The following is a 20,118-nucleotide window of genomic DNA, read 5'->3' as shown; positions in this document are numbered from 1 at the left end:
GGGAAAACTTGCTCCCTTTCATGCTATTGCTGTGCTAAGCATGGCAGAGGAACGAGATGTGCACGTAATAAGGAAAGAATTAAAACGACACTGAAATCACAAACTTCACATTAAAATCTTAAACAATAAAAATGCAGAGTTCAGCAGAACATGGAAACTCCAGCTAATTCCTCCAGCTCAGACATACCAACTTGTCCCCTGCACGATCAGCACAGCCATTCTCCAAGTTTGCTCTATTAACACGTATTCCACAGCTCTAATTTTGTATTTCTGTTCATAGTGGAGGTTTCAGACAAATTTCTTCCTATTACACACCACGTTTCACCCTGGTATGGTTAAGAAGACTTCATATTTTGCTGATTTTGCTGTAAATGTCCATTTTTGTATGATATTCCTAAAAACTGGCCCCCACAAAAGGGTTCTTTGAAACATGTGCAATTTTCTCTTTTTTAACTTCAACTTTTAACTTAAAATGCTGCTTTTTCTTGTAAATGCAATATATTAGACCAAATCATTTCCTGCTGGAAAGATTTCATCCTTTTTTTTCCCAGAATTTAACAGTGTAGCGGCATGAGTTGCCACTACAACAAACAACATATCCAGAACAAACATCAGTAGTGCAATTAAGCTGAGCTGTGACACATTTTAAAGACATTTGAGATGACAAAATCGCAAGATTATCTTTTATCAAAAGGGTCTCTGGACATTCTGGGTAACCTTGGAATTAACTGTAAGATTCTCAGGCAGCCAGCACAGGCACCTCAGTGCTCCTATCCCTCCCATTGCTCCAAGGGTACAAATCAGGTGACAGTAGGAACCAAACCATGTCAGACACTGGATTCCCTACAAAGACTCATCACCAGGGAATGAGCTTCAGGACTTGCTGGTGGGATCTGCACAGGACCACACAGCAAAAAGTAAGAATTTAAAGCAATCATAAATAAAAAAGAAAAGCCCATACAATCGATGCCCTTTTCAGACCCAAAAAACCCCAACCAATAGGACTGCTATGCAAATCTCCTAACGCAACACATCAGCAGCCTCTGCCTGAACCAACCCTGTTGTGGGGTTTTGTTTTGGTTCTTTTTTTTACAAATCATGATCCTCATCACACACCCCATTTATTCTTGTACCAAAATCATCGTGTCATTGCCACTCATTCTAGCAGTGCAGGACACAGCCCAGGACAAGAGGCTAAATTACTCGGACTTTGTTGCAGTGACTATAGAAGAAACACAATAGGGGAGAATTCTGCCTAGCATTGCCATTTGTAAAAGTCACAGGGCTGCTTTTAAAACAAAACATGAATTCAAGAGATTTCTCAGCTATGGGTTTGTCAATGTTTCCACAGAGTGGGTGCCACGTAAAGGTACAGGCCTTCATCTGGTAGAGGATCACCTGGCTTTGCAAGGTAAAGAATTGGGGAAATAGCATGTAGCTACCTCTGTCAAAATAAAAAGTGACACAGAGAAACAACAGCTTAGACTCTCCCATTCATTCTAAAGAGGCTGAAACATGAATGCCTCTAAATTTAAACTTTGTCAGAATCCAAAATAAAACAGGGTGTTTCTGTACTTAAACTAGAAGTTAGCAAGTATTAGGTAAAAAAAGGAAACACACCAAAGCTACTCAAACCACATCGAGATGGTCCAAGAGCTGTTTTCAGGAATTATTTGCATTATAGTGGGATAGTAAGTACAGCTCATGGGATTTGCAATTGCTCTATCTCTTATGTTCATCCTGGTTCACCAGCTTGAGTTGAAACACAATGAGGGTTTTTAAAATATCTGCTGGTTATAGGAAAAGAAATGGAACCAGCTCTTGTAGGCATATTGGTTTCTGCTAACATGTACTGTCCTAGTCCCAGAAAATGTTTACTGATTGTAGTATGTCTTGATTACTGAAACAAAAGCATTCTTAAATTAAAATACAATAGATGTATTAAGAAATCTCTCCTAGTAGCAACAAATGAGGAACACCAAATCCTTCCAGCTCCTACATACGCGCTTCATTGTAAACTCATCAATAATCACAATTCAGCTCGTGCAGAAGTGTTGAAAGGATTGGGGCCATCAGAGAGTCATCCTCCTAGCACTGACAACCTAAGTAGTGTGCTAGCTTCAGCTAGGCTACTCAGAGTTGTAAGATGGACCTCAGGCACAAGGCAACTGCAGTACCAGATCCCCATTTGGGGGATACTGGATACTGAAACCCTTACAGCCAACGAATGTCTCCCAAGTGGTGTCCTTGGCACCTCCTCAGCAAGCATACTAGTTCATGTATAACTTCAAGATTTCAAATTATCTTGATTCTATTAAGGAAAACCACAGGCTCAGTTTTTACACCAGACATGTTTTCTAGTGCACAAGTATTGCATATAACAGTACTTTCAAACTCGGGAGTGAAAGGACCTAACTTTAAAGGAAGTGTTTTCCATGTAAATATACAGTGTTAGAATGAATCACCACCTTTAATACAGATCATTTTAATAAGGAACAAGCTAAAATGTATTTAGTTTAGTAGCATGATAATACCTTAAATGCAGAACAATGAAGAGTTCCCACCTCTGCAAGCTTATGGTCTAGATGAGAACAGAGCCAAGTAGAAACCAATAATACTTTACAGCAGGAGAAGGAAATGGTCACATTCATTGAATTCAGAATGAGATATCATATTCAGATTAAGAAGTCTAAGAAAAAATCAATTGGATTAATCAGAAAAATATTTGGATTTAAGATACATGTAATTGCCCTTTTGCTATAAACCTGTTACATATACACTGGCCTGAAAATGGAGATCTCTTAATTGTACTGATCTTAAAAATAAGCATTAAAAAATTAAGAGGAGACATTTTAAGATGGTTTTGCTTTTAAACTGAGTATGAAGCAATAGCAGACTAGTTTCATATTCCAAAAGTATTTCATTTATTGCTTCTCTTCCCTTAAGTCCACTTAAATATTCAAGTATTTTTATGAAGGGTACTGTTTGATTTAGTTCACTGCCATGTGGCTGGTGACGTGTATCTACTTAGGTCAAGATGACATTTTGTATTGTTATGGCATGAGAAAAACTAAATAGACACCCCTTAGATCTTTGTCCCTTACTGTAAGAGAAAAATCCCATAAGAGCCATCAAAGCACAACGCGGACTCAAAATAGCAAATTAGTAATCAAAACTACCCAACACATTCATCTTCAAAATAATCACTGAATGCACAGCCTACCTCTTCCTGCAGAGACAGAGGATCGAGGCCTGATGATGATTGAAGGCTTGGGAATATGAATCGAGTGCAAATTTGTCAAGGAAGGGAGCGAGGGTAGGCTGCCCAGTCACGGAGTCAAGTTCTTCTTTCTCTGCCCAAGTGCTTGCAAGAGAACATTCCCAAGAAACTCTACCCATAGAATTAGGATTATGAGAAGAAGCATGTGCAGTATTGCATAAAAAAGGTGGGTTTGATAGCTAATAGGAACATAATACAGCTTAAATGGATCTCCATCCTCAAGAGGTCCATCCCATGGGAAACGCCATTGCACTTGTTACCCACATTTTGCAATGCATTCTCCCAACAGGATGAGATTTTCAGGAACACTTATGACTCAGCTGCTCCCACTGTGACACTGGATAATAACTTGTGGTTCCTTACATACTGACAGTTTAGTTCCTGTTAGGAAAAGAGGATTTCAAACATCTTCGTGGTTGTGTCAGAGAATAAGAACAGGCAGATATCCAAGGATCTCAACAGCAGATTTTAAATAAACAATCCCAGTCCACCTTCCATGTGATTGATAGCAAATTTTCCTCTCCTTTTAACCAATGCTGCCACGGAAGCATTATTATACAAAAATGACAATTGTGCATCCCACTGAAGAAGAATATTAGCAGGAAAATGCATCTCCAACCACAGGATAAGAGTTATTTCCCAGATGAAAGAGCCCAGGTTTGTAAAAAGAGAACCAAAACACAGAATAAATATAGCAGAGTAGGCAGGGAGAAGCAAATGGCAGCACACAAATCAGGGATGCAACATGGACCCTGTGGTAGAGATTCGCTTCAAGCACCATTCAGCCTCTCACTGAGGAACCTTCTCATTATTATACATCCAAGGTAATGGAAGAGCTGCAGACTGACAGATTTGTTCCTCTTGCAAGGCATGATGGGCAAAGGATGCTTGAAGTGTGAGGAAATGGAGAAAATGGAGGCTGACCCTTTGGGAGAGCTAAGATGGGTGTTTAATTCTTTTTTTGGACTGTGGGAGAGCTAAATACATGTCAGGACAAGCAGAGCACTGTTAAGTCACAAGGAGCCTTGTGGCCTTGGAACATGCGCTTGCTGTGGGGAGAAGGTCATTCAGTGATTCTCACAAGCAAGAAGGTCAGAGTGAAGAGCAAGGGGGCAGTAGCAGATTTCAAAGAATAATGTGAAAGCAATGTAGTTTTTTCCCCTAAAGCAGTGCTGCAATAACAATCAACCCACCCATTTTACAGGCAAATAAGCACCCTTCACATGTATTTGCCAGACACATTTGTCTTCTCTGTGTCTCCCAGCCCTACCTACATATGTCTAAGTCAGCTAAGTCAGCTTTAGGCTTCTCTTTACATCATATCTCAAAACCAATATGTGCCTGTTCTGAAAAAACAATAAACTCCTCAAGGAGCCACCTATCCTGTGACCCCTCATGGTTTTCTAAGGCTCCAAATTTACTTTCTATCTTACTAAAACCTGGTAGAATGCACAAACTCATCCCTCCCTTTAGCCCAAGGAGTCCCTCACTAATCCTGAACATCTGGCTGTAAAGCATTTCGGCTGCTACTTTGTACCAAAATTAACAGGTTTGTTAAAGCCCTAAGTACTATTAAAACCACCCTTACCAGCTTGCTTGAATTTCTCTTTAGAGCCTTTAACTTTGGTTTTGCTCTTAAGTTAGCTGTTAGTTTCATACACTTTTGTCTAGAAACCACTCTTCCTCAGCCCCAAATTTCACTCTGCTTCTACCTGCTACCCTAACCCCCAGCTCAGAACATCACTAATCCTTTCCCACTAGCATCCAGGTTTTAGGACCTTGCAATGAAACTAATCCACGCTGCAAGCACCTCCATCTTGGATGGAACTCAGATAATCAACAGTTTGTTTGACACCTTTCCAGCCCATGGAGACAGCGAGAAGGGACAGTGTCCCCACCTAAACCCAGCCAAGTCCTTGCCAAACCTACTATAAGGTTATAAATGTTATAAGTGCATGTTGTGTAAGTGTTATAAGTGTGTTATAAGTGCATGTTGGACCTTTCTCCCACTGTGGAGCCCAACAGCCCAAGTCACCACTGGAAATCCACCTGATGGCATTAGGTATTTCCCAGCATGTCTCTCCAGGTGTACCTGCTCCATGTGAAGACTGTTTCAGCCCTATGAATGACTCTAGTAGAGAAAGAGTCGTGGTCTTTTTTACCATGGAAGAAAAGAGCCTTAGAAAGTCTTGGTAGACATATCACTATAAATGAAGGTGAAAGGGGATCAAAGGATTTACTGACTGAATCTGTCATGAGATGTAAAGAAGAGAGTGCAACAGGAAGCAAATAATTCACAGAAGTGCTGCCCTCAGCACAGAAATCACTCAGGAGTGAAAAAAAATCTTTATGGGGCTAGAAGAGAAATAATGTGTATTAGTGCATGGGCAGCAAACAGAAATATGGAAAGGCTCGTTCTTCTACTAGCCAGCTTTGTGAAAGTGGTCTACCGCTATCTGGCAGCCCACTATTGGGTCAGGCTGATTGCTACAGACAAGGTTCCTCCAGAGTTTGTAGTGACGCTGCTGTAAAAAGTGCTTTTCACTAAAATCCATATAAACAAGCCATCCACTAACACTCACTCCCAAAAACTGTACACTGTGAAATGGCACGTGAGCTGTGAAAAGTTACTCATATTCACAAGCATGCAGTGTTGTTCTGTCTATCCCCTTTCAACTTCATTTTGTGACCCAAAATCAGTTTGCCCTGCACCAGGGCAAGTTAGAGCTGACTCAAGCCCAGAGACTTCTGCTTGCACATAGGACAATGGCAATTTGTGCAAATAATTTCTCCACAGGGAGAAAATATCTACAGCCACTGGAAATCTAATGCAGCAAGAGCAGAGCATTTTAAGGTATTAAAATCTGATCTTGCTGCCTTGTAGGAATAGTACTACAGTTGTGTAGCTGTTCTACATCATTTATCGATTCTGTTAATAAATGTAGATTTGTAGCCACATCCTCAGCATACAGCAGCTATATAAGCAATTATGCCTGATGACTTAAAATAAGGAAGATTAATACAGCACTGTTTCTCTAAATGCATATCTAATTGAGACAGAACAGAAAGAGATAATTCCTTTGTATGTTAAGGTCAAAGCAAGATTGTGCTGGCTTTTGCAATATCCTCATATCTAGAGAAGGAACAATGTTTTTTTCCCGACTGTTGATACTGAATGTTGAGCTAGTCAGAGTCCCTCACTAAAAGGCAAATATTAGAGGTTTCTTCGGTCAACTCTCTTAACACATCAATCAGCAATCAAAGTTTTGAGACCTCTCAAATGCTGTTTGCTGGAGAGACCAGAAATGGTATTCCCTGGCTCTTTCTTCAGATGATCAAATAGGCAAGGACAATGTCCTGGTCTGTAACTAAACCACAAGCACTCTATGTCATGTGCAGATCAGTCAGAATATGCCACACAACTCTTACGTGCTTCAGCATCAAAATGCATTTTGTACTCAGCCCATATCATGTTTGTCAAGATTATACTCTTTCTGTGAACTCCAACAACTTTTAAGCTAGAATTGGAGGCATATTTAACTAAACCAGCTGTCTTCTTAAGATACCCATTTAACTCCAGCAATAGAAACATCAGTACAGTTACAGAGGACTATATTAAGAGCTAGTAATGATTTATAAGACAGGAGAACCACAATGACTGAGAAAACAGTCCCAAAAGGGACCTCAGGAGATAATGAGGTTCACCTTCTGCCCCCAAGACCCTTGCGCTGTCATTCCTTACTGATGTTTGTCTGAGCTATTCTTGCTCCAGACTTCAGCCTAGTGCTCCCTAGCCAATTAATTCTAGTACTTCACTGTCTTTCTGCTAGATTTTTTTTCTAGAACCTGCCCTGCACCTTTTTGCTGCAGTTTTAAAACCTTTGAAAATCACCCTTATTCACCAGAGACCTGGCGAAAGAGTTACTCCTTTTTCTATGGCACTAGTCACTTAAACACTTGGAAACTGCAATCCCAGCTCCTCTCAAGCTAAGTAAGCCCAGTGTTTGAACTTTCTTTTTGGTTCCTATATTACAGTATTTCTCTTAGTTCAGCCATTTTAAAATTTTGTTTCTATTTTTCTGAACCCCTGACATTTTTGTTTAGTTGAAGTGCCCCAAGCCAGACACTGTACTCCAGCTGAATCCCAATCATTTTGGAACAGAGCAGGAACTTTCTTCACACATCTTGCAGGCAAAAACTAGTTTACAAATCAAAGTACATCTTTTTTTAAAAAAAAAAACCATGGCAATCACAACTTTCTATTCAAATCGTGACACAAAACAATCCTTAGATACTTTTCAGCAAGAACAGTTGTTCTTTTTCTGTTTGTGTAGCTCTTGCTTAACTGTACTACCCCAGATTTATAATAGCAGATACTACTGTACTGAACTTGAAATTAATGAACTCAATCCCATTTCCTCAGGCCATTTCTCTAAACCCATTCTCCAAGCATCTCCTTGGTTAACCCAATCACTCCTTTACTTTCCTCCCTCCAATCAGAACTACAGTTCTACAGACTTACTCATTCAAAAGTAATGGCAGAGATCTCTCAGCCACAAATCACAGTCATTACAGAGTTTTTGACTACAGTAAGGAAAAATTTAAGCAAAACACGAATGAAGAAAAATGAATGAGGAGAAAGATAAGAAGCTTATGGGAAGCTTATGGGTAGCTAACCAACCCTCCTGACAAATGTCTGATAACATGGATTATGACATGCTAGGTAGGAAAAGAAGATATTAAATGCTCAATAATAAGTGCCATTGACAGAGACAACAGACATGGAAAATCTATCCATCTTGGGAAGAATAAGAAAAGAAAAATCCTATGTCTAGATTACAATGAAGAAAAGCACTTTTTTTTTTCCTAAATGTCTTTCATATTCTAGTCATGAAGCAGTGAAAATCAGAAAATTTGACCTCATATTCTGTTGTGAGTATGACCACTCAAGCATGGAGGAAAACTTGGCAGCTGATAAAGATGAAGATATTCATGATTTTATCTGTGAGACAAGTGGTCTAGTGGATAGCTGCACATGGAAAAACAGCAGAATTAAGTTAACCAGTTGAATCATCTGGACCATGTCAAAGACAGATTTGAAAGCCATAAGAGGATCTTTTTTGGTTTCTCAGTCATAGCTCAGCTATCATCTGAGCTGTTGCTCTCAGCCATACCAGAGAAACTTGAGACACTTACTGTGCAAAAACCTGCAATCCCATGACTCTGAATAGGGTCTTTCTCAAACATGGTCACTTGACAGGAGGTATCTGTACAGGACAGGGAATGCCCAAAGCTAAAAGCAAAAGTCAGGCCCTGTCAACAGTTTTAAACTAGACTAATGACACATGAGCTCCCTTTTTGATTCCTCCTTGTCTGGATTCAAGGTCCTCTTGAAACTCTTCCCAGTGCTGGGGATTTAAGACATCTTTGCCTATGGTACCAGTGCTTACTCTGGCCTCTCTCTAAGTGTCAACGTCAATATTTCTCTCTCCTCCATCTGTTTAAACCTTAAGAGCTGTAAAAGCTTTCTGATTACTACTGCCTTTCCAAGTTTGGTTGAAACAGGCTAATGGGTTCAAAGAGGGTGGGAATATTAAAGGAACATACAAGAGGACACACAAATCTCCTGACTACACATATAACAATTCCTCAGGGTTGATGAGTGCTTTCTGACTTGTGTCAAACTCAACTTCATTGATATCAGCGGGAAGTTTGCTGAAGGATGTCATCTCCCAGGCTCCGCAAACAGTGTCTGCCTACTCACTCTTTGTTTTGTTTATCATATAAGGTTTGCACAGAATTAGATTGTTGTTAGGCCTCAATTTAATAAGTGTATGTCTGCATATGGATTATTATAGGAATAGTCAATGTTGTGAGGCTCTCCAAGTCCCTTCCTAAGACCAGAATTCACTTGTCTGTTCGTGGTTTCTGTACTGGGGAAGTATTATTCTGTTTTGAGATTCTGTGGTTATTTTGCCATTTCGATCTATTTGCCATCTAATTCAAAACAAGACATACTAAATCTACTTTTTTGGCAAATACCTGACAGAAAACTTTGTCTATAAGAAAAGAGAAATAGTAATTTTTAAAATTAAAAGCCATTGAACTGCAGATCTTCATCCACAGTTTTAAAATACTCTTTGAAGTCAACACAGACATTAAACCCAGGAAAGAAAGAGTAAAACTGGGGGTATAAAGTAAGATGGGTTTACCAAAAGTTGAACTTTTCAGAATAATAGGTTTCCAGATGAGAGAAATGAACCAGTTTTCCTATATCTGGACTTCATTAAAGTTCTTTCTACAGTGTCATATGGGAAAAGACTATGACGTAGAAAATGGGAATTGAATTCAACAATTGTAAGATGGTAAAAAAGTAACTACGGGGAAGGATGTGCTGACAGCAAAACAATTGGTCTGAGGGGGGAGGTTTCCTTGGAGCTCTTCAGGAACCTATGTATTTTTTGCTCATGCCCCTGACTCATAATCAGAATCAAGAGAACAGGGTGCCATAGGGTGGGTAACCTAAAAACTGACTTGTGCACCACCTGCAATGCACGTATTTAATGTGTGTCCCAGCGTGCTGCTGGAACCTGCCACTGGCAGAAAGGGCAGGTCTATGGATATCCACCCCTGAAGGTAATAACATTTTTTGGGGTGGGGGGACAGGGCACAGGGAAGGAATTTCTCAGTTTTTCTCTGTCTGGACATTGAGAAGAACCAGATGACCTCGAGGCATGGAGCTCTGGAAAGCAGTCAGCTTTCAGCAGTGCCAAGCATAAGGTCAGTAAGCTAGAAATCCCTAAGATTTTTTGTCATAGTCTGGGGTTTCACTAGTTTGATGAGGAGCAGAAAAAACAATGAGTCAATCAGTAACAGGAAGAGCAAGAACCGCACCTATGATGTCACTGTAAAAGAAAAATGTGGTCCTGATATATACGGAGACAAAATTATTTTCCTACTCCGCAGGAATACAGATTTCATTATAAAACACTTTAATGAAACCGCCTCTGTAATATCATTCGGACCCAGTCATGCATGAAAACACAAACTGTAACAGGTGTGGATTCCTAAAATGGATTAAGCTAAACCAATTTGACTTATACACCCTGCAAAAAGGAGGCTGAAAGCAGATATAACGTTATCTGTAAGAAACAGCAGGGAACACCAAATGCAGATCCTGATAAAAGGTACTTACACTGCCAGACAAGATCAGCATAACAGCAAAAGGTATAAATAATCACGAATACATCCTAGCTGTAAATTAGAAATATTTTTCTAAAAGAGATAAACAGTACACTGACCATAATCCCAAACTTGCTAATAATTGATTACAAGAGGCAGCAGACATAGAAAGTCTATTCTAGTCCAGTACCCTTCTATTCCTCCTAAAAAATAGTCATCCTCACCACTGAGAATGTAACTAAACCCAGCATGTTATAAAGCTGGCAAATTAGATGGGGTAAGCTGCCAAACTGAGGTCTACCTCAGGCCAAATTAATAGGTACAGAATTGATTTTTTTTTTATGTGGTACAGTATGTATAAGGGAGACATGTAATCTATAAAGTTGTTTTTCTGCATTTCATGCCAAGAATTTTTCTTAAGACCTGCAGGCTCGACTATATAATCACTAATCTTTCAAAGTGACTAACTTCAGCCAGAATAACATACATACTAGGTCAGCCACCTGAATTAATTTTTTTTAAAATCCACAAGACATTAATTCAACATGATCAAGACTTTCTCTGTGAAGCCCCAGTGCTAGTCTCTGCTGGGAGGAATTTTCCACTTTTTTATTTCAGTTCGAATAAATAAATTTGAAATGCATTCTATAGTGCCCACATGGTAAGAAATAACAATTTACAAAAAGAAAAACCATGAAGCAATATAATTCCACGGCACTTTAGATGAAGCCACATGAGTTCACGCTGTATTTTGGACTAAAATTTGTGTTAAAGGGCTATTGTACCCAGAAGATGAAATGTGGAAAAAGTTAAGTGTTTTGTAATAGGGGGTTATTCCCAGAAACAATTCTGCTACTCTGGTGATGTACTAATTTAAACAGCTTCACTCCTCTTTAGGCAGTCCCCATTTGTTTATTTATAGATCATTCATTTATTAATACTATTTTCCACTGACTAAAAGACATCTCCCCTATAGAGTCACACGAGTGTGCAGTGCAAGAATAGGATAGACTGAAGATGGCAAAACATATGCTTTCCAAGAGTAAAAGTTCATTTGTTGCAAGTGTTTTTCTATAAAACAAAGGCCAGAAGGAATTACTATCAAGCTCCTTAGGAGACTCCACTCCTACAAATAAACACATGGGTTGAAAACGGACCTCTATACCAGGGATCATCTGAGAACTTGGAAAGTGCTATGATGTTATGTGCACATGCTGGCATCCAACAGAGAGGACAATTAGTGGAGGGCAACACACTTTGTTGCTTTTGTGCTGTTTGTGGAGCACATGGCACCACACCCCATTGTGTACGGGGCACTTCTGACAGCAAAGTCTGGAGAAGAGAAAACAGCTGATGCCATGAAGATTTTTTGCTTTTTATTTTATACCCCTGTTATACCTTTTTTACAACTTCTGTATTCTTAGTGCTTTTTGCCTACATTCTTGGACTTGTTTGTCAAGCTAAGAGACTAAACATTTTAGAAGCTTCATAGCTAGGGATCAGTGTGCCCCAGACACCAAGGTCCTCTCCAGAACACATTCTATAAACGAAGATAGAACCATCCAGGGGATGGCTCCTTGGGGAGGGGGGCTCATTGCAGCCTTTCATTGGGGAATTTTTGCTAGATATGCTAATTAGTAAAACCTATAATGTTATACCTGATCTTTTGGGGGGCATTTGGCGGGGTGCATTTCGGTGCATTTGACCTGGTTGTGTGCATCTAAAGATCCTTAAAATAAATACCAAGGTAAAATCCCTTTTCCCCTTCTAACCGTGTATGACTTGATTTTAAGACCAGGAAAAGGCATCACAGCTACTGCCAGAGAAGGAAAGATTGTAAACAACATGGAAAGTTTGGATATGAGTAGAGAGGAACCAACTATTGTAGCCTTTCAAGAAAGATGGAGAGGATCTGTAATGACAGGACAAGGGGAAATGGTTTTAAACCAGAAGGTAGATTTACATTCAGTGTAAGGAAGAAATTCTCTATTATGAGGGTGTTGAGACCCTGGAACTCATAGCTCAGAGAAGTTGTGGATGCCCCACCCTGGAAGTGTTCAAGAAGCAACCTTGAACAACCTGATCGAATGAAAGATGTTTGTACCCACAGCAAGGAGGTTGGACTGGATGATCTTTAAAGGGCGCTTCCCACACCAGCATTCTGTGATTCTGTTTCTGTAGGTGTTCAACCAAAACATTCAGGTTTCAAAATGAAGAAGCTGCATACCCTCACACAGATTACATCAGAAAATTGACTTTTTCTTACTGTAAAGGATGCTTAATGATTCTAAAAGCCTAGAAAGTTAATCCAGAAAGTGAATTTTACTGTAAGTTGTTTTCATGCCTTTGTTTGTTTCTACAGTTAGAGTGGGGGGTTTTTCCAGCTTTTTTCTAAATTTGAATGCAAAAAAAAGTTTCAGCGGAATCCCAGTAGTTTAACTGCTGCTTAGTTCTGTAAAACTTTCCTATTGAATAAAGAGTTCTAACTTTATAAAAAAAAAAGGATGCCACCACAATCCTGGTGAAACCCTCCATAAGCAAATATGAAGATCTCGTACTCTCCACAGAGCTCACACATCCTATTAACCCTGTAACTTAGGGAGGCAGGTGAGAACATTTCCATAGAAAGAATTTCTTTCTGAGGTCTCTGCCAAGAAACCCTGAGAAAAGTTGATGTAAAGTTTACCTTTACTTTTACCCACGAGGGTTTTCATTCTCAAATAAAACAAAGTGCATGCAGAAGTACCATGTTTGAATTAGATATAGATAAATCACCTCTATTTTGAGCAGGGATCAAAATCTGCTGGCCTAGAGATAGTTACAGACATCTAATCAAAATCACCCAGACCTGTGCTCAAAACTACTTCGGATTCACCTCAGATCATAGGTTTTCAGATACATTTTGCCAACTAAGGCTTAAACAAAGGACTCCATGGTCAAAAGTCACAACTTTTGCCTTATTCAAGGTTTTGACCCATTGTATGATTGAACCCAGCTTCTAACTTTTTTACACCTTGGTCAGCTCAGATGGAAAAGTAGGTAGGAAAACACTTCACTTGAAACCAGATGCTCCAGCTAAGCCAAATTCCGTAGAAAAATAAGGGAATATAATGCTTTCCTTAAAACAATCACCACAGTCAATAAAATGTGCTGTGGGGGAATGCAAATATAGTCTCTCACAGAATATAAATAATAGATTATGATTTGTTAAACAAAAAGAAACAACACAAACAGGACATACATGAAAATATTAGTTTCCACAGAACAAATTTAGCCCTTAAGTCTGAATTTTGCAAATGTGTATATATATATATATCTCTCTTTACTCACATGAGGTACTTGGAATTCAGTGGGATTAGTTTATGCATAAATAAAAGAAAGTCTTGATATATATATATAGATATCTATCTATCTATATATATATATATATATATATTTCCACAAAGTGTGAAAGTGAGTGTTTTCCATGCATTTTAAATTTAGTATCAGATTTATTCTATCTTTCCTAGCTGACAGATTCACCAAGCAATAAAGAACAAATAGCAGGAAAATAAATTGCATTGCACCTATTCTGTAATGTTCAGAGCACAAGCTGATATATCAAACTCAGTGCTAATGTTCCTGTGCACATCATTCTTTCTCACTGGTTTAAAGCACTCAGATTACTTTTTTTTCCCTGTTTATTTCATCTCCACATAGGCTTGTGCATCCTTGGCACAGAGGACATTTTCACACATGTCAAAGAAGTCTCTGAGGTACCAAATAAACAGACTCTTCTTAGTGAAGTCTATATTTTATCCAGGTCCATGGAAAAAGCAAAGCCAAATAAAGATTATGTTTTAAGGGAGTCCACAAGTCTGGGAAAATTCTTTGGTTAAACTTTTTTTTTCCAAAAAGATGGCAAATCAAGGCAAGATGCTACTTTTTAATCATGACAGGGTATGGAAACAGTGAAACAAGAAACAGTAACTGGTTTTAATTTTCCAGAGGGGTATTTTTTTTCTATTTATTTATTGAGTCCCTGCAGGAAACAACCCAGTGAACACTAGAAATTGCAAGTTTGTTCTGCAAGACTTAAATCTCCCCTCAATTCTTGCATTTTTCAGCTAATATTTCAGCACTGGTCTCATTTCCAGTATTTACTTCCATTAAAGGCTAAAGAGTAGAAAAACTTCATGGGATGTATTCACAAGTAACACACACAGGACTCCAATCTTCACTGCCTGCTCCAGCAAGGCTGCTCGTCAATACAACAAAAATAGGAAAATTATGGTAGGGTCCACCCACACCCCATCTAATAGCAATGGTGAGTGAAGACTAAAAAGTGGAAAAAATGTGATTTTCTTTACACACATGGAAATTTAGCAGGTTCCTTTGAATAGTGTGATTTCCCTGTCATCCACAGAGCTTCCTGTAACCAGTCCTGGAAAGGAAAGTCACTACATTTTAATACTGGGGAACTTCCTTTGCACAGCACCACATGTAAATTGGTAAAAATTATTCTAAATTATATAATTACGGGAGCACAGAAATAAACACAATGTGCTGAGAAGACTCCATGCAGCTTTTGTAGATGGAAGTCAGATCACTATGCTGATGCAGCTCCTGGAAGGATTCAACAAGTGTGGACCAGAGGAGATCAAATTGATCTGATAATTTTGGATTTCCAGGAAGTATCTCACCAAAGGCAGAATGGCAAATGAAGTTCAGTGTAAATAAATGTGTATGTACTAAACAAATCCTAACTTAAACCTCACTATTGCCCCTTAGAGACAAGATTTTAGGATCACACTAGGTAATTCCATTTACCTGACTGCCCCATAACCATCAAAAAAGCAAGTCAAATGCCAGAATTTGTCAGGTAAGGAGTAGACATCAAAACAATTGCATTAGTCTATGTGCACCTACCTGCTGCATACTGAATATAGTTTTCAACCCACCATCACAAAATGGATATAACATAGCTAGAAAAGGCCCACAAAAAGACAAGAAGGATGACAAAAATCATGAAGCAACTGCTGTGAAAAAAATGATTTAAAAGACTAGGACTCTTCACCTAGTGAGTGAGAAGGAGGATATGAGCAAAGACTTCATTATACCAAATTATATAGGAAGTAAAAGCATCGAAAGGAATTGCCAGGTGGTACAAAGTACATAAAGGAAGGGTGTATTTTAAAGCATTATATGCTTAAAATGGGGAATCATAGTCAGAAAGCATTGTGGATGTCAAAGTTCACATTGTTAAAAGACGTAATTAGACCAAATCATAGAAGAAAAGTTTTTTATGAGCTGTCCGATGTCAAGATACTCATTGCTAGCTCGGGAAACCACTGAACTCCATCTCACTGGAGGCTGAACAGTGCAGCAGGGAAGTGTCACCACCAGCTGTCCTGTGGGAGCAGAAGTCAGGCCATTGAGCTGTGTGTACGTGAGGCATGGCCGTGCCACTCCTGCTCATGGGGAGACTCCCATGGGTCTGCTTCAACAGGCAATCCATAAACATCAGATTGCATCATTCCTCCATATATGACATCAGGGATTGAGGAGGTTTGGGACCCTGGTCTGTCACCAGCCTGGCTGGACTTGCAATGCAAACATCTTCTTCAGTGGGAGCAGCACGGCTTTTTTTCTGCCTTTGGTAGGGCACAGCTCTCCCACCTTTGACTATTTGTTTTATTGTTCTGTGCATCTCTCCACAGACTCTTTTCCATGGGACTGTGCTGACAGAAACAAAAATGCATTCATTTCACTGACACTTCCCAAGGGAAGGCATGTCCTAAACATCATCATTTTTAGCAGCTTTCTGTGTGCAGGGGTGATAAGATGGCTCCCCAGAGAACGTGTGCGTGTGTCCCCTCAGTAGCTGTTTTCCCTCCTGCCGAGCACAACTTGTTGGAATTGCACACACAAACCCAAGGACTTTTTTTACTCCACCCACGCACTGCCAGGAGGTTTTTCAGACTTTCAACATGCTGTTTCCAGGGTGACCATTGATCTCAGATTTCAAACATTGCCAGAGCCGCATATCCTCTTGCTATTCTCTCCTCCCTTTGGAAAAAGGCATCTGCGAGCCCAATTTTGCTATAAGGAGACCCCACACTACAGATACCAGTGGAGCTCTAACAAGCCCATTACCTAATGCCTGGGGGTTCCTCTTGGTCTTGTATCTTACACAGTATGTACACACCAAGGAACTATAAAACACTACCAAAACCATGTGCCTTGGGGTAATTGAGTCCTCAATGTTTAGTTTCTTCTCGTCCTCAAAAATCCTTACAAGTAAGGGGTTAGGTCTCATTCAGGGTATCTAGATTTTGTGGGGAGGGTCCTTCCAGTGTAAGCAGATGTATAGTGGTTGTAACCCTTTTTTGGCTGCTTCCCACACTATTACTGTTCAGGAAAGCCAAAAAGACTGCAAGGAAGACCCTGCAAGGGAAAAACTAAATTCATTGCATATGCACTTGAAAGACAGGAGACAGGGACCCAACAAATTTTGAGAGGGCTCCAGAAGAGAGAAAGGAAGCAAGCAGGACAAATGGACACAATCAAACCTCATGCAGTGATGTCTGCATGTGTCCATGCATCCCTCCAAATGGGGACCCTGCAGCCCAGGCACAGTATTTCCAGGAAGAGCAAGCCCACCGTGAGTCGGTGCTTCGACCTCCTGCCAAGCATCCCAGAGACTGTACAGCCTCCAGCTCCTGCTTCCCACAGAGAACGGGGCAGGATCAGCTGTTTGAGCAATCTGTGTCTGGGAAACAGGGACAAAATCAAGGCCCAAATAGAGCTCTTTTATGAGGTCAGTAAACACAAATCCCCAGTAGCTCATATAACCCTAAACATCAGTGTCCTCAAAAGGTCTACCTCAACCACTTAGTTAAGGACACAAACTTAAGAAGTCCTGCTAACACAAAATACTGTGCTGAATGCCATATATAGACTCTGGAGAGAAGAGACAAAAAGCAGCCTTCTTTATGATTCCCTTTTGAACTCACTGCATTATTTCTGGCCTGTACATTAAAACAGATGTCTCATTGATTTCCCAGTCACAAAGAAATCATTCTTTTCTTGTCTTGTGACGGATGTTTCTTCAGATGAACAGCTTCAACTTCAAACAGAATCTTTACCTCATGGAATAACTTTTCCCAAACTGATTTTAAAATATCTACTAGCAAACTAAAGCCAGCCTCATTGTATTTCTTATACAAAGGGTGAGCAGAAATGTTCTTTTCAAAATTGTACAAAATGTCACTGCCACTTGGCATTTTTGTCCCATAAAGCACTGATCACAATGGAACATAACAGGTGCCTAATTAAGGAGCATTAACTTACCCATGTTTTGAATCTCATTATCAACCCTGAAAGAGTAAGCCCCAGACATATCTATGTTTCACTTCAATGATGTCTCCTTCATAAATGAGGGGGAGTTTAATGCACTTTAAACTTTCTCAAACTACTTTTGTAGAGTTTGCTTACTCTGTAATCCCTGGAAAAAACATTAAACAAAAGGGAGGGAAAGCACAGAAGTATACAAATAACATTTTCTACTTTAAAAGTAAAATGCCCTGTGCTGAGGTAAAGGAAAACTGGAGAAATAACTTTGTGAATTACTGAATTCAAGAAGGGAAATATTTTATATACCATTTGGGGTTTTGGTTTCAAGAGGGGCACAATAAGAGAAGACTAGCTTGGCCTTTTCCACTTAGTCCTTGGCCACACAAATCCTTTGTCTCACTTGAACTCACTGTAAAAGGGGAATAAACCTCTCCCATGAGCTACTTAGTTAAACAGAGTCTGGTGGTGGGGAAACACTTGATTACAATTTTAACATGGCTCTTGATTTAGCCAGGAGATTAATAAAGCCAGCAGACCTTTTTTCTCAAGAGATTACATCAACAATAAAGAAAAGAGAAGGTAATACATCTTACAATGAATGTGGCATGTATAGCTACATGCACCAATTATATCACAGGCTGCTTCTACCTGACCAGAGCACACCTGAGCATCTGCTTCTTAAGAATATGGTTGCAGTAGCTGTTTGCCTGTCAGGCAGTACTTAAAAGGCATCCTACAAAGGACCAAAAATACACTCACAAAGTCATTACTTTAAATCAGCAACAAGCTTGTAAACAACTTCCTCATTATAAATTAATTTAGTAGAAGGTCCAGGTTTATAATTTAAGAAAAAGGCAAATATGAGCATTGGAAATGCCAAAACTTAGTCTCCAAAAGACTCTCTTATGTGAATTGCTCATCTTCATCACAGCTATATCCAATGCCTGCTTCTGTTTTTCAGGTAACACTGTGTAACATAAAATAGAGAGTGGTCTTGGAGACTGGGACTTCAGATGGTGAACACTGGAGTTCCTGCCCATCTGTCTGATGACCACTCTGTTTACATACCTGTGTATACAGACCTGCAAAACAGGGACAATACCAAACAAAACCAAAGCATAATTAAAGGGTCAGAACCACAAGATTTTCAGCCCTGCAAATTTGAAACATCAGAATATATCTCAAAAATTTTCCTAGTGAAAAAAATTAATCACCTCAAGCGTTTTTTAAAACTTACAATTTGTTGCAAAAATTCTTTTCAAACAGAAACAGTTTTAAAAAAGTAAATGTCAGTCATGCAGAGAAAAGAAACATTTTGTTCCATGACAAATCCTTTAGCAGCAAGGGCAGCACATACCTCCTTCTGTTTTGCTCCGTCTTATCAAAAGGCTTCATGGGTTCTGGTAAAGTAACATAGCACTGTGCTTGATCTTTATATAGAGTCATAAAATATTCTGGGTTGGAAGGGTCCCACAAGGATCATCAAGTCAGAGTATGGCTCCGGCTCACATGTGGATGTAACTAAGGGATACCTGCAACCACAGATCATGATAACTGGGCCACAGATAGGTCTGGCACATAACACACACAAAGGTCCATGGCTGCTTAGGTGCAGAGGCATGCATGAAAATACCAGAAGACCTGGAGTTCCAGCAACACAGGCTACATTATCCTTCAACCAACCCCAGAAAACCACCTATTTTAGGAACTGCAGGAGCATGGGTTATGCTCACATACAAAAACAAACACGTGGGATGACATCCTCTCCACATGAAAAGAGGAGACTGTAATCTCTGTGGGTGTCAATTTAGCATAATCCCCACAGAAAGGCTTAGCTTTAAAATACACAGATGTTGTATTTAAGAAGGCCCCATTCATTTCAAGCCCAAAATACATAAACTTGCCTTGAGTAATAAAGCAAAAAAGGTACTTTTTGCTGATGTGTTGTGGTTTAGGATTTCTGAGGAGGTGAAGTATGGGGCTCAGTTGTTGTTTTCGTTTTCTGAGGGGGTTTTATTATTATTAAGTTTTAATTTAGTTTGGCTCAATCTTTATTTCGCAGGTATGTAAATACAGGGAATCCAGGGCCAATAGCTAGAGCAATAATTCTGGTAAAAATGAAACACAGAGCTTTAGGCTATAAATGTAAGACAAAAATCAAAGGATTTAAATGAAATCTGACATGGCAACTCATTAAATTCAAGAGTATCCATGATATTTTATTAAACATCAGTTAAGTGCATCTTTAAACAAGATGAATGCAAGTTCAGGAAATGAAACAGGCATTGCCTAAATACTTAACATGCTAGAGACAAAGGAAA

At 39.4% G+C, this 20,118-nt stretch overlaps 1 long non-coding RNA gene across 2 annotated transcripts in view; it reads right to left on the bottom strand.

Annotated features, from left to right (window-relative positions):
* Positions 1-19,401, bottom strand: part of LOC108445482 — a 50,078-nt gene extending 30,677 nt beyond the window's left edge. For both annotated transcript variants that reach the window (XR_001860356.1, XR_001860357.1), the window contains exon 1: positions 19,155-19,401. This is a non-coding gene — a long non-coding RNA (uncharacterized LOC108445482). The remainder of the gene's footprint in view (positions 1-19,154) is intronic.
* Between the last annotated feature and the right edge of the window lie 717 nt (positions 19,402-20,118).

This window comes from Corvus brachyrhynchos, unplaced genomic scaffold (genome assembly GCF_000691975.1).
Source record: "Corvus brachyrhynchos isolate BGI_N302 unplaced genomic scaffold, ASM69197v1 scaffold331, whole genome shotgun sequence".
Lineage (NCBI taxonomy): Eukaryota > Metazoa > Chordata > Aves > Passeriformes > Corvidae > Corvus > Corvus brachyrhynchos.
Note: the sequence above shows the minus strand (reverse complement) of the source record. Positions and strands in the feature narration are given on the sequence as shown.